The sequence below is a fragment of the Bos grunniens genome, chromosome 5 (assembly GCF_055505025.1).
Source record: "Bos grunniens cultivar Pamir isolate PY7600 chromosome 5, Bosgru_T2T1.0, whole genome shotgun sequence".
Lineage (NCBI taxonomy): Eukaryota > Metazoa > Chordata > Mammalia > Artiodactyla > Bovidae > Bos > Bos grunniens.
In genome coordinates, this window is record NC_141169.1 from 110662286 (window position 1) to 110676316 (window position 14031).

The 14031-nt window shown below is 51.1% G+C and overlaps 1 long non-coding RNA gene across 1 annotated transcript; it reads right to left on the minus strand.

Annotated features, from left to right (window-relative positions):
• Positions 1–1918: 1918 nt before the first annotated feature.
• On the minus strand, positions 1919–4811 carry LOC147373026 (uncharacterized). The gene is made up of 2 exons (XR_015164484.1): positions 4677–4811; positions 1919–2625 (listed from the first exon to the last, which is right to left on the minus strand). It is a non-coding gene; the product is annotated as an uncharacterized LOC147373026 (long non-coding RNA).
• Between the last annotated feature and the right edge of the window lie 9220 nt (positions 4812–14031).

Genomic DNA, 14031 nt, shown 5'->3' on the forward strand with positions numbered 1-14031 from the left:
GATGATCTTGGGTGATTGGGCCAGTGAGAGTCACAGAGAAACCAGGACGCCTCAGGACTTGGGCTGAACCGTTGAGCACCAAAAAATAGCTACAAAACACTCTGAGCTGGAGAGTCAACTAGATAAGAACTTGGGACTTTTATAACATGACTATATATGGTGCCTTATTTATTCAAGGTTCTATTACATCAGTGATTCCGTTTCCTCTTTGTAACTTAGTGAGGTCAGCCCAGTGGGCATTCACTTATCCTAATTCCTCTCTCCCACCCCAGTCCCTTTCCTTGATAAAGGAGCTGAAGATCAGAGGGTGAGTGAATTGTCCTACATCAACCAGAGGAAGAATCTGAACACCCTGACCCAGACTGGGGCTCTGTCCACCACCTTGGGTCACCTCTCCAGTCCAGACTCTCCTCTTGCCAGGCTTCTGAGTGCTGGCCCTGTGGGATGACCTATAGATGACCCGACCCTGGGATGGGGTTGGAAGAAAGGACAACTGGGCTTTGTGTGAGGGTGCTCAGAGGCCTCTGGATGCCACACAGTGTGACTGCTGGGCACTGAGACCTCGGTCCTCCCCCATCCGTCCCCTGCCTTCCCCGGGGTCACTGGCTCCGTCCCTCTGGGAGGGGCTCCCAGACATGGAGTGTGTGGTGCAGAAGCTTTGGTGTCAATGTTTACAGTTTGAATTTTGACTCTGGCACATGCTATCTGGCAACCTCAGGCAAGTTTCTTAAACTTTCTGGGCCTCAGTCAAATGGGACACCAATAAGCAATCAGTAGGATGGCTGACGCGGTTAAGCTTGGGTCATGGTCTGGCCTCAGGAAGGGGAGAAGGAGTTCATAGCCTCTGCCGTTTCATCTGTGGGTCCTCCCTGCCCGCTCTCTGCTGAAGGCCCTGCAGAGGTTACCTCTGAACCCAGGGCAGCCAGAACACTGGGGGCCCTTGTTCTGGGATCCTAGGGGCTTGCAGTATGCCTCAGGGCATCCTGTCCCAGTGACTCACCTCCTTCAGAGGGAGCTGTCCCAGCCTCCTCAGACTGGCCAACTGACCGCACAGACCAAAAATAGCTCCAATGAATGGAACTTGGATCCCAGGAAGCCCACAGCCAGCCCTGAGGGTGGAATTCCAGGGCAGGAAGGGCTTCCCAGGGTCTTGCACTCACCCCTAACCCTGACCCCACACAGACACTCCTGCTGTGAAAGTCTATGAAAACCTTGAGCACATCAAGGAGGCGCTTGTGTGGAAGCTAACTTCTTTGACCACCCCCCACCCTGCCTGCAAGAGCTCTTCAGGGCAGGACTGGCCCGAGTTCCCCCTCTCCCTCTAAACGCTGATCTTCTCAACCTCTGTGCTTTGCTTGCACAAATCTTATTTCTCAAACAGGGTTTATTTCTCACCCCTAGACCATCTCTGAGGTTTTGTAGCCCCTCCTTGGTTCAGGGGGATCTGGGGTGGACACGGACAAGGCCCAACGGACATGATTTGCCATGTCCAACAAACATGTGGTGCCAGCCGTCAACACTCTCCTCACCCAGGAGAAGGGAAAAGGAAGGCCAACATCCATGGACACAGGTGCCCTCTTTTTGGTAATCTGGAAGGTCACTAGTATTTTCTCAGCCAAACAGGCCCGGAAGGGGAGCCTCAGGGTAGAGAGTGGCAAGACGTGGGGGTGATGACTGGGTGGGGCCGGGGAAGGCAGAGGGAGCCCTGAGAGTGTGGGTGAAGTCAAGTTTCCAGAAGGTGAAGTGTTAGTTGGCCTAGAAAACGGAGATCCTGCCTTACTTCTTTTTTAAAAAATACTTATTTGGCTGTGCCAGGTCTTAATGGCGGCATGTGGTATCTTTTCCGGTTCCCTGACCAGAGATCGAACCCGGGCCCCGCATTGGGAGCAGAATCCCAGCCACTGGACCACCGCAGAAGTCCTCTTCCTTAGTTCTTTATTTGACCTCACTCATTAGGCCAATGGACCACGGCCACTAATTCATTTAACAAACACGACCACCTCACTGGCTTTGGAGTTGGAAATACAGAAAGGAAAAAACCAACCTGGCTCTCTACCCTGGAGTTAATTGTTTCTGTGGGGGACTCACAGAAGTGAACAGATGGCTTGTCAATCTGATACAGTACAGGCAAGTCAGTCCAATACAGTACAGGCAAGTCTGCTGAATCTACGTGAGGCTGGGGTTGGGGAGGTAGAGGGATTCAGGGAACTCTTCCCCGAGGAGGTGACAACTGTGCTGAACCCCGGGGGTGAGCCTGTCCAGGAGAAAGAAAGGGCCCGCAAGAAGAGGGGATAGCTGCTCAAGGCCCAGGTTGGTGAGAGCAGGGTTGTTCAGGAAGCCGTCTTGGAGCTGGCTGTGAGAGCTGAGGCTGAGGAGGTGGGCAGGGCAGGGTCCCACAGGTGGTGGCAGGCTGCTTCCGGCAGAGGGGATGAACCCACCTGGCAGTCAGGAGTCTCCAGTGAGGTCCGTGTGTCCAGGGACCGAAGGCCCCAACATTGCTGCACCTGGTCCCAGAGCTCCAGTTCAGAGGCAGCTGGGCCATCGTGCGGCAGAGGGCAGAGCTTCTCCACTCAGACAGCTTGGACGCAGAGGTCCTCAACCTTTCTGACACCAAGCACTGGTTTCCTGGAAGACAATTTTTCCCTGAACAGAGTGGAGGTGGGGGGACGGGGGAAGGTTTAAGTGCATTACATGTATTGTGCACTTTATTTCTACTATTATTACACAAGCTTCACCTCAGATCGTCAGGCATTAGATTCCAGAGGTTGGGGTCCCCTGGAGAAGGTCAAGGCTTCTTACCATATACTGAGACCACCACACTGAAGTCAGGATTTCTTCACTCTTCTTGACAGTTGGCATCCGCTGGGCGGGGCAGGGCCTGCAGATTGGCTCAACCTGGATGCAGGCTGCACTCAGGGCAGGAAATAAGGGGCAGCCCTGATCCACGCACAATGACCATGTGGCTGGGAGGCAGGGGACAGGCTGGAGGAGATGTGGCTGGGATCCAGGCTCACGATGGACCTGCCGGGTCTCCCACATCCCAGCAGGTGAGCAACTTCTGTGTGACCGCTTCATCCTATCTTTGAATAAAATGATCCGACATTCCTCCCTAGGGAAGCTGCTGGACATCCTGCTGCCCCTGATCGGACAGGCGCCCTGCTGCCTGCTGCCACGGGCTGGCTGGGACTGCCACGTGCTTTGAGCACATCCTGATCTACCAGGGTTCCCTCAGACTCCAGTAGAAAGGGAACGGTTGGGATGAGTCTCCTCTGAGGTGCTCACTGTAGGTGTACAGCTTGTCCTGCTTTCCAGAAACTGGTGGTTGGGCCGACTGACTGTCTTGGGGGCAGGGTCTTCATGAGCCCCCTGGGGCAGAGTGTGGCTCACAGCCAGCTGCCATCCTGAGGCCCATAGACCTGCAATGCTGCACCAGGTCCATAAGGAGGAGGGCGGTCCCAGCTCCTGGGACCACAGCAGACCCCCACCCCCGCTCCCCACTCTCGTGCTCTCCTCCCTTCTCACGCTTCTCTCTGGCCTCCTCTTTCAGCCCCTCTCTCTTCCATCCTCCGCCCCACCTCTCTCACATCCTGCACACCCTTTCCTCTGCTTTCTCTGCAGCTGCTCACAGGCTGTGGTGTTAGAGGTACAAGAAGCCCCTAAGCACCATGTATTGACTTTCCCACGCTCTCTCCTCCGGAACTTGGACCAGCCCCTCTGCTGGGCACGGCCCTGAGGGCACCGTCCCCCTGCGGTTTGTGTCATTCAATGGGGGTGCCTTTCAGGTGTAAAGAGTGCTCTCGGGAGTCACCTCAGTTTCAATGTGGGACTCAAAAGCCTTCAAAGCAAAGAGCCTTTTAGAGGAAGATGCTGGTCCCTGGAGGAGACCATGTCCTGGACTGGACTCTGAAGCTGACACGGGAGGAAAACGGTCAGGGAACAAGCTTTGGAAGAATGACACAGCCACAGGACATGACGGAAATGGACAGAACCAATGAGGCCCAAGATGCTGGATGAGAATTCCACTAGACCTTGAGCCTCAGAGTAAGTTCATCTTAATATATCAGCAAGGGGCGCCATGACAGTTCCCAGACCAACCGTAAAACGTCAGCAAGTGGGCCCATGGCCCAATTCCTGGAAATCCCCTCCCCTTGCCCAAAAGAGCTGAATACCCCTCCCACCCATTAGCATATGAAATTACCCAGCCCTATGAAACCTGTGGAGAAGGAAATGGCAACCCACTTCAGTACTCTTGCCTAGAAAATCCTATGGATGGAGGAGCCTGGTGCAGGCTACTGTCCATGGGGTCTCAAAGAGTCGGACACGACTAAGCGATTTCACTTCACTTCACTTTTATGAAACCTATGTACCCGGGCGCTGCTCTTGCTTTCTGAGATGGCCCACACTCTGTGGAGTGTGTTTCTCTCTAAATAATCCACTTCTTACCTAGCAGCTTGTCTCTTACTAAATTCTTTCCATGGTAAGACATCAAGAACCTGAGCTTCCTTAAGTCCCAAGACCAGGTGCAACCTCAGTTAAAAGATCCTGGGTTCAAGTCCCCCGTAACTGTGGGTTACACAGTTTCAAACCTTGTGGATAGACTCCACATCACTGAGCTCCAGAACCTTGGGACATGGAGACCGGAAGTCTCCTTCCCTACAACCTCACCACGACCATACCTGTGACAGGGTGATGATCCAAGCACATCAGTTTGCCAGCAACTGAGAGTTCTCCCGTTTGCCCACTGACACTCAGCTCCCTCCTCTGCCCGGAATCCTTCCCTGTCACCCAACTCAGGGACACCTCTCCTCGCCTCCCCAAACTCTTTTGGAAGTCTGTTCCCTCATCTGGCTCTTTACATCACATGACATCAAACCACTGCTCAAAAACAACAGCTCTGTTAGGACTGGAATGAAGTGCATGCTTCTCATCCTTAGCTCTTCAGGCGTGACTCGACCTGGCCTGGTTCTTGGACTTGTTTCTTCCTGCTCTTGCCTTCACCTGGTCCCTTTCAGCCTCACCAAGTCCATCTCAAGACCCTGCACCTGCTGTTCCCTCTGCTCAGAGGACTTGTCCCCCAGACAACCAGAGCTCCCAGAACGTAAATCTGCAAGAGCAGAGGCTTTGCTTTTGAGGTCCTCCCCATCAGATTCCGAGTGCCTGGCACGTGGCGGGTGGTGGGTGACAGTACTGGATGTAACCCAGCAGTAAATAATACGGCACCATCCCCTCGTGTGGCTGCCCTCCCCCATCGTAGCATCCTGCCCAGTGTCCAGCCCAAGTCCTCCTGCGGGCTTGCTTTTAGAAATGTTTGTGGACAGAACGGGAAAGAGTCCTTTCATGCCTTTCCCACCAGGCAGGCTCGACTGCCTCTGGGGCAGGAAAGGAGTAACCCTCCTCCTCCCGGCTCATCTTGGACTCAGGCGGTCAGCCCAGTCCCTGGAATGTCACTCCGGGGCAACAGAGCTTCCTCCACTCAGATTCCTTTCCCAGTGCTGCCAGCATCGCCTCCCAAGCTGACTGGACTCAGAGAAGGGGTTCTGACCTCCTAGAACAGCGCGCACCTAATCGTAGGAGGAAACAGGACTCTGCTGAGCTATGGGGAGATCTGGAGGGATTTACCGAAGCCATGGCTTTGCCTGCTGTGTTTCAAGCCCAGGCAGACGATTAGGTGATGGAGTTAAATATTCCAAAGTTACCTCATCCTCCCCCTCTCTCCCTCTCTCAAAGGGGAACATTTGGTTCCTCCTCCCCAACCCAGTCCTTCTCCATATTTGGGGATCTGGAACGGGCACCAGGGGCACGGCCGTCCCCTCTCGGTGTCTGCCGGGAGCTGTAGTTTCCACACGAGTGCTGGCCAGGGAGTGGGCTGTTCCTTCTCAGCAAGGTGCCATGCGGAGGCTCACCTTCTGGTCTCAGGTCTCTGGGGATGGTTTCTGTTGTGGTTCCATCTCCCCACCTGTAAACTCAGATAATTATCTCTTTCCCTAACTGCCAGATTGTTTGTTGGGAGGGGTAATTAGCCAGCATTCAGTAAGTGCTTTGAGCTCATGCCAGCAAGGAATGCTTTATAAATAAAAATTGTTGTCTTTAAAGACGAAAACACTAATTTTGATTGCCCAATTCCCTCCACAAACCAACCCTTTGCCTACACGCCAAAAAGATGCAGTTTAATTCCTTGTATGAGCCTTCCACCCGCCCAGCCCTGCATCTCAATACACTTTGTCTCATCATTTGTAGTTTCATATCCCCGAGAATAAATGCTCTCGCTCTCTCTCCTCTCTGAAAGGAGCGGAGGAGATAGACAGCTGTGCCCTGCTCTGAAAGCACAGGAAAGTCACCACAGAGGGATGGGTTGGGCCTGCTCTCTGATCAAGACTGCTGCCTGAGCGTGGTGGCGAGTCCAGTCTCCCTGCCTCTCTGCACGAGGCCGACCTTTGCTCCCTCTGAAGAAGGGACAGAGGTTTCAATGCAGCAGTAAGGAGTTTTTAAAGGTTTTTTGTGTTTTTTTTGGTTGTACCACTTGGATTGTAGAATCTTAGTTCCCCGACCACTGCAGAGCCCTAACCACTGGACCACCAGGGAAGTCCCCGAAAGATCTTGAGAAGAACCCCTTCTCCAGAGACTTGAGAGAAGACCTCTTCTGCCCAGGAAAGGGACTGATCCCATCAGGGAGGCAGCAGCTTAGAGCAAATGGCTAGAATCCTGGCCCTGAGATTTGAGGCAAGTGGCTCACCCCAGCCTTGGTTCCCTCCTTCGTGAAGAGGAGATGACACCGAGGTCAGAGTTTTGTCAAACGCTGCCCAAGGGGAGGCTCGAGCCAGGCACGTCTGGACTAGAATCCCGCCAGGGCCTGCTGTGGACATGTGACTTCTCTGATCCTCAGGCGAATTCTCTCTAGATGGGGATAATGAGACCATGTGAGGACCTTGCACGAGCCTGGCACAGAGCTTCTCAGTAAACACCGCTGTGACTGTTGTTAGTGCCTTGCATACACAGAGTCCTGACTTAACACACTCTCATCGCACTGTGATTACCGGTCTCACTTCTCATCACCTCATTTTGTGATAACAAAGTAACGTAAAGGTGCTTACCAAGCTGTATAGTACTACACTTTACAGCTTAATGACGAGGAGTGATTAGTCCAGAGAAGGGCTCTGGACTCCTCGGAGGTCTCCTCCCAGCCTCAAGTTTCCGTGGCATCAAGGAGGTACAATTGCTTTCTAGTACAAAGAAGTGCAAGCGTGTAAACTGTCAGCAGGATTATTTATTTCTTGTTTTACATGTGAGTAGTAACAATGTCCTCTCGAAGAGTAACAAGGACTCCTGTAACACACAGCACGCTAGCTCATGGGGCGGCACGATCACATCTAACCATACATGAACACATGTGTGTGTTTATGGAGGGTGGTCATCAAAGAGTTGGAAGTTTTCAGTTACAGGTGGTGGGATTTCAGATAATTCTCATACTTTTTAGTCTTGTTTGGATTATTTTTACTCTGTGTATGTATCACTTTTAAAAATAACTATTTGTTTTGGGTGGTACTGGGTCTTTGTTGCTGCATGGGTTTTTCTCTAGTTGTGGCAAGTGGACGCTACTCCACCTGGGCTTAGTTGGGCTTCCCAGATGGCTCAGTGGTAAAGAATCCGCTTGAATGCAGGAGCCGCAGGAGATGAGGGTTCATTCCCTGGGTGGGGACGATCCCCTGGAGGAGGAAATGACAACCCACTCCAGAATTCTTGCCAAGATAATCCCTTGGACAGGGGAGCCTGGAGGGCTACAGTCCATATGTTACAGAGATGAAGCCAACTCTGACTCCATGTTGGAAACTCTTTGACTTGCTTTTTGTTGCTTTTGTTATTATAATCATACTTAATAGCTTGCCTCAGAGGACCGTGCCTCTCTGCTTGATTGTAAACTAAAGTACCTTTGTTCAGCTCAAAAAGAGAGAGTTTGTCCCTGCCCACCTGTGAACAGAAGGGATGAACACTCCTTTCCAAAGGCTGACCCTTCCCTTGGAAATGTTTTGCAAGACTGAATACCCTTTCTCTTTACGCTCCCACCGCCTCTCCCTCTCTATGCTGCCTTCTGACTCTAGCTCCTCATTGTTTCTTTCCCTCTGACTCTACAAAAGAACTTGGCAACCAGATCCTGACAAGATGGCTATTTTGAGGCACTACCCTACCGTCTTCTCAGTCAGCTGGCTTTCCAACTAAAGTCCTTTCCTTGCCTCAACACCTTGTCTCTCAGATTCATTGGCCTGTCATGTAGCAAGCACAGCGAGCTTGGACTCAGTAACACGTGGGGTTACAAAGAGTTGGACATGCCCAGGTGACTCCGCAGCCTGTTGGATCATCCCAGATCAGGGACTGAACCCATGTCTCCTGCATTGGCAGGTAGAGTCTTTACCACTGGGCCACCTGGGAAGCCCCCGTGTGTGCATCATTTTAACAAAAGCAGTTGAAAGAGCAGATATAGAACAATCAGCTTGAGTTCCGTTCAGTTCAATCGCTCAGTTGTATCCAGCTCTTTGCCACCCCATGGCAGAACGCCAGGCTTCCCTGTCCACGACCAATTCCTAGAGCTTGCTCAAACTCATGTCCATTGATTCAGTGATGCCATCCAATCATCTCATCCTCTGTTGTCCCCTTCTCCTCCTGCCTTCAATCTTTCTCAGCATCAGGGTCTTTTCTAATGAGTCAGCTCTTCCCATCACATGGCCAAAGTATTGGAGTTTCAGCTTCAGCATCAGTTCTTCCAATGAATATTCAGGACTGATGTCCTTTAGGATTGACTGGTTTGATCTTCTTGTTGTCCAAGGGACTCTCAAGAGTCTTACTCAACACCACAGTTCAAAAGCATCAGTACTTCAGAGCTCAGCTTTATAGTCCAACTCTCACATCCATACATGACTACTGGAAAAACCAAAGCTTTGCCTAGACAGACCTTTGTTGGCAAAGTAACGTCTCTTCTTTTTAATATGCTGTCTAGGTTGGTCATCGGAGAAGGCGATGGCACCCCACTCCAGTACTCTTGCCTAGAAAATCCCATGGATGGAGGAGCCTGGTAGGTTGCAGTCCATGGGGTCTCAAAGAGTCAGACACGACTGAGCGACTTCACTTTCACTTTTCACTTTCATGCACTGGAGAAGGAAATGGCAACCCACTCCAGTGTTCTTGCCTGGAGAATCCCAGGGATGGGGGAGCCTGGTGGGCTGCCGTCTATGGGGTCGCACAGTCGGATACGACTAAAGCGACTTAGCAGCAGCAGCAGCAGGTTGGTCATAACTTTTCTTCCAAGCAACAAGCGTCTTTTAATTTCATGGCTGCAGTCACCATCTGCAGTGATTTTGGAGCCCAAAAAAATAGAATAATTAAGCCGATGCAAAGGGCAACTGTAGTTCCCCTTGTTTATTTTCTAGTTATTACTTTTAGGCCCTAGACCCATGGGCAAATGTTTGTTTTACTTGCTGTGGTTGGCTGAGTAAGAAACCCAATTTTAGGACTGACTGAGGTTGCCAGGGCTCAGAGGGCTGTTCTCTGCTTCTTCGAGCTTCTCAACTTCCCTCTCCGTTCTACTGCCCTCACCTGGGCCAGGTGTGAAATGATGATTTCTGGACATCCTCCCCCACTACCCATATACCTGAATCAGGACTCGCTGACATCAAGTTTCATTTAGGGAAATAACTTCCCGAAATAACTTGGGACATACAGATTCTGTCAGTGGTTCCTAGGCTTTTAAATACAAGACACCACTTTCTGGGTCTTTATTGCTTTGCAAGGGCTTTCTCAAGTTGTGGAGAGCAAGGGCTGCTCTTTGTTGTGGGTTTGCCATGCAATGGTTTCTGTTGTTGAAAGCACAGGCTCTGGGCGAGTGGGCTTCAGTAGTTGCGGCTCATGGGCTTAACTGCTCTGTGGCATGTGGGATCTTCCCAGACCCAGGATTGAACCTGTATGCTCTGTGTTGGCAGGCAGATTCTTATCCACTGCACCGCCTGGGAAGTCCCCAAAGACTACTTTAATTGCCCCTGCATCAATCCTGTTTTGGAATATTTCTCTACTAAATAAAATCTATTGATCGGTAACAATTGTATCATTATCTCAGATAAATACACAACTTCCTAGAATATTAAACTATGTTGAGAGCCCTTCCATCAGTTTTCCCCTCCCAGGGTCGGCCCGGTACAGGAAACCATAGGTTTTTGGGAACCAGAGCTGTTCCGGGAGGGGAGGAAGGGAGCCCTGGGACAGGGGTGGCTCTTCTTAGCCAGGATCTGGGCATGAATAGCAGCTCTGGATGCTGCGACCTACCCCAAAGCTTGGGAATAGCTGGGCTGGTGAGGAAACGTTTTAAGGCAGGGCGAGGTCCTTCCTCTCTGGCATGGAATGGGGCAGGGGTTCTGTGGCCTTCAGGTGGGGGACAGTGGCTGTCGCCTCCCCTCCCCAGCCTCAGTTCAGCTCCAGTACAAGGCCCTGTTCAATCCTGAAATTCTATCACTTGGGGTGACTGAGTTTATTAGATTGTTTCCTAGGAAACAAGGAAGAAAGCACAGACAAGAAGGCAGGTGGGGGCCCCAGGATCTGGAAATACTATGCGTCTCTCCTTTCTGGGGGGCTGCATTGGCACACGATCTCCTCAGCTTCCAATCTTTCACAGTGTTCACCAGCGGGCATACCTGGAAATCAAGACCAAATGATGCAGAACAGCTCAGGGCAGGTGGGTCCCTTGGAGCAGCCCACACCTAGCACTTTGCACCACGCCGGATGCCCAGGGATCCTGAGATGGGGGGCCCTGTCCTGTCCTCAGGAAGGGCATGGTTGAGTAGGGGAATGACACAAATAACTACAAGAAAACATGGATGTTGGGAAGGACCCACAAGAGAGGCATGAAAAGAGCAAAGCACAGTGGGGAGTTTTAAGAGAGGAGTGATCAGCTTGAATTGCATGGAAGCAGGACAAATTCCGAAGGGCCCAGTGTCTTTCCGCCTTCATGACAGAACAGGGCTGACCAGTACCCAGGGAGCATCCGTTACTCACTTCACATCACACCTGGTCTGGCATCATGAGGATTTGCTCAGGTGTACCCTCTGGCTCCTAGGGTGGGTGGGAACATGTGGAAATTGGATGGCAGGTCTGCCCAGGGCAGAGGCTGGGGGTAGTACCGGTCCCCTTGAGAGCAGAGGAGGAGAAGTTTCTGGCCATCTGGAGAATGTCCTGGCACAGGCTCTGGTGATAAATCTCCAGTGACTACCCCAGCTTTGTCGCTGAAAACATGAATTCTGAACTCAGACAGTTTCTGAGCTTTACTTTCCCACGTAGCATTAGGAACACTAATATATCTGTGTTGTTTTGCTCACAGTTTTGCCGTCAAGCTCGCACAGGATGAGTGAGAGCGCCTTGCAGAACCAGAATCATGTATCAGCTTACAAGAAAGGCTTGAGCCACACTGCCCTGTTGAAGTCCCAGCCCCGCTCTGCACTCCTGTGTGACTACCTATTGCCTTGGCCTCTTCATCTGCAACGTGGGGGTGACAGCAGGACTCTGGTCCCAGGGTTGCTGGTGATTAAGAGGAGGTGGATGCACAGTACTTGTAGCAGCCATTGTCACTATGTTGTAAGGTGCTGCACAGGACAAGGAGGAGGACAAGGAGCAGGCCTTGGACGCAGAGGCAGAGTGAGGGCTCTGCTGCGTCTACATGGAGGGGAGGAGCCAGCCCAGTTCAGTTCTGCCCTGAACTCCAAGTCCAGGCTTTAAAAAAGGAGCCATAAAAATGCCATCTCACTGACGAAGGTCTGGAGCCCTTGACCACCCTGGAAAAACATCACCTCCGCCCTGCCAATATTTATCTCTTCAGCTTGCTTCTGGCCAAAGTCCACACCAGGCGTGATTCTACTGCTTGCAGAGCCTTACCACTGACATCCCTGTACTGAGGGGCTCTGACTGGAGGAGATAAGCCCAGAGGGGCAGCTGTGTGGATGCTGTCTCTTGTCACAAAAGAGCCAGCTTGGAAAGGGCAGACAGGCTGGGCTGGCTCCAGAGGTTGGCAACTGACCTTTGTAAGAAAGAGTCAAGAGTCAGATTCCGTGTCAGAAAGTTAAGATTACAGAACTCTAAGAAGGAATTGGATTCTTTCTCCTCCTTACCCACCTCCCAGTGTATCATCTCACCTTGTTTGGCCTGAACTATTCCAGTGATTTAAAGCATTCCTGGGGCTGTCATATGACCTCTTCTGATCCTCACAACCACCCCACATGGCAGGTGTTGGTGTCAATGTCCTCAAATGAGAAAACTGAAGGTCAGAGGACTCATCTGACTTTGCAGAGGTCCCCAGGATTCTAGATGGCATAGCTCAACTCCTAGACCAGAGCCCTTTCTGCTACAGAAACACGGACTCATCACCTGCTCAGAGCAGATGAGCAAAGAGCAAATTGACACCCTCAGGACCCTGCTCAGGCAAGATACACTGAGCACTCTACAAGCAGAAGGGAGAGCAGCAGGTCCCAGAGCTTGGGTGGGCTGGGGGATGGCTATCGTGTGGGTTTTTCTGTCTCATTTACTCTACTAGTTTTCCCAAAAGGATTCCACCAATACAAATACTGACACGGCTCAGGCCTTACAGATTGAGAGAACTGCCTTGTTTCTACTCATTTATCCCAAGGGGAGGCTAGGTGGTTTATTTATTTTTAAATACATTTACTTACTTCTTTATGGCTGCCCTGGGTGTTTGTTGCAGAGCACTGGGCCTAGGGTGTATAGGCTTCAGTAGCTGCAGCACGTGGGCTCAGTAATTGTGACTGGGCCACTGGGCTTAGCTGCTCCACAGTGTATGGAATCTTCCCAGACCGGGAACTGAACCCACATCTCCTACACTGACAGGTGGATTCTTAACCACTGGGCCACCAGTGAAGTCCCGAGGTGGTTTCAAAGCTCTTGACTCATGAGCCCCAAGTCGTTAAGACATCTGTTCACTCTACTTCAGGTGGAATAAATTAGGATTGCTGTATCTTAGCTTGAGAAGTTCTGGATACATTCAGATGGAGCTAGGGAGTATCACAGAGCTGGTGTTCAGGGATCAGTTGGTGGGCACAGCAGTGCTAAAGGTATGTGATGACAGACCACTGTGTGGCCCTGCACAGTCAGAGATTGGATGAAACACAGAAATAGAACACAATCCTATTTTTAAATTATTTTTTGCAAGCTTCCACTTCCTTAAATACGTTGACCTCATTCTGGCAGCCACAGACCTACCTACTGGCAGGTCAGCTTCTTTTAAGGCTGTGCTGCCGTCTCCTGGAGAGGCCTGGGCATAGCAAGAGCCTTCTCCTTAGGGATTAAGAAAAGGGCCTTTTTCAGGTGGCACTCCTGAAGCCAAGGTTTGATTGTGCTAGTCGCAACTAGTCCAGGCCTGATCACATCTGTTTCTTGATGCTACTACTGCTTCCCTGAAGACGACGTCTAAAACCAGCTCTGAGGAACAGGTTTTTTTGTTTGGTTGTTTGAAGTCCAATAATTATGTTATTTCTACTGATCTTCATTATCTGCTGTGAGACCTCAGGCATAACTGATAACACATCCTGGTAACTTCAGCCTTGAACCGATCCACACTTCCCAGAGGCCTGTTTGCCTCTGGATTTTACTACGTGGGAATGAATACTGCCTGGAGATGAAGAGGGATTTAGGGCAGACACTGAGTACATGTTGGTCCCAAGGGCAGTGACCCCACCAACAGGGGCCAGTCTGAGCACAGGTTGTCTCTCTGCTCTTCTCCAGCCCCGGATTTACTATTAGAAAACAAGGTTAGGTGTCATCAGTCTTGTCACTCTCAAGTTCTCCTATTTTATTTGTCCTTAGCATTTATCACCATCTGACATACTACTTATTTTTAATTTTGCGTCCTTTCACTATATGGAAGCTCCACAGAGGCAGATATTTGTCTCCTGTGTTCACGTTCTGTCTTCAGCCTTTAGAAGAAGGCCTGGCACTTAGAGGGTGCTAGGTATATGCGGAGTGAGTGAAGTCCCGGCTTTATGGCCT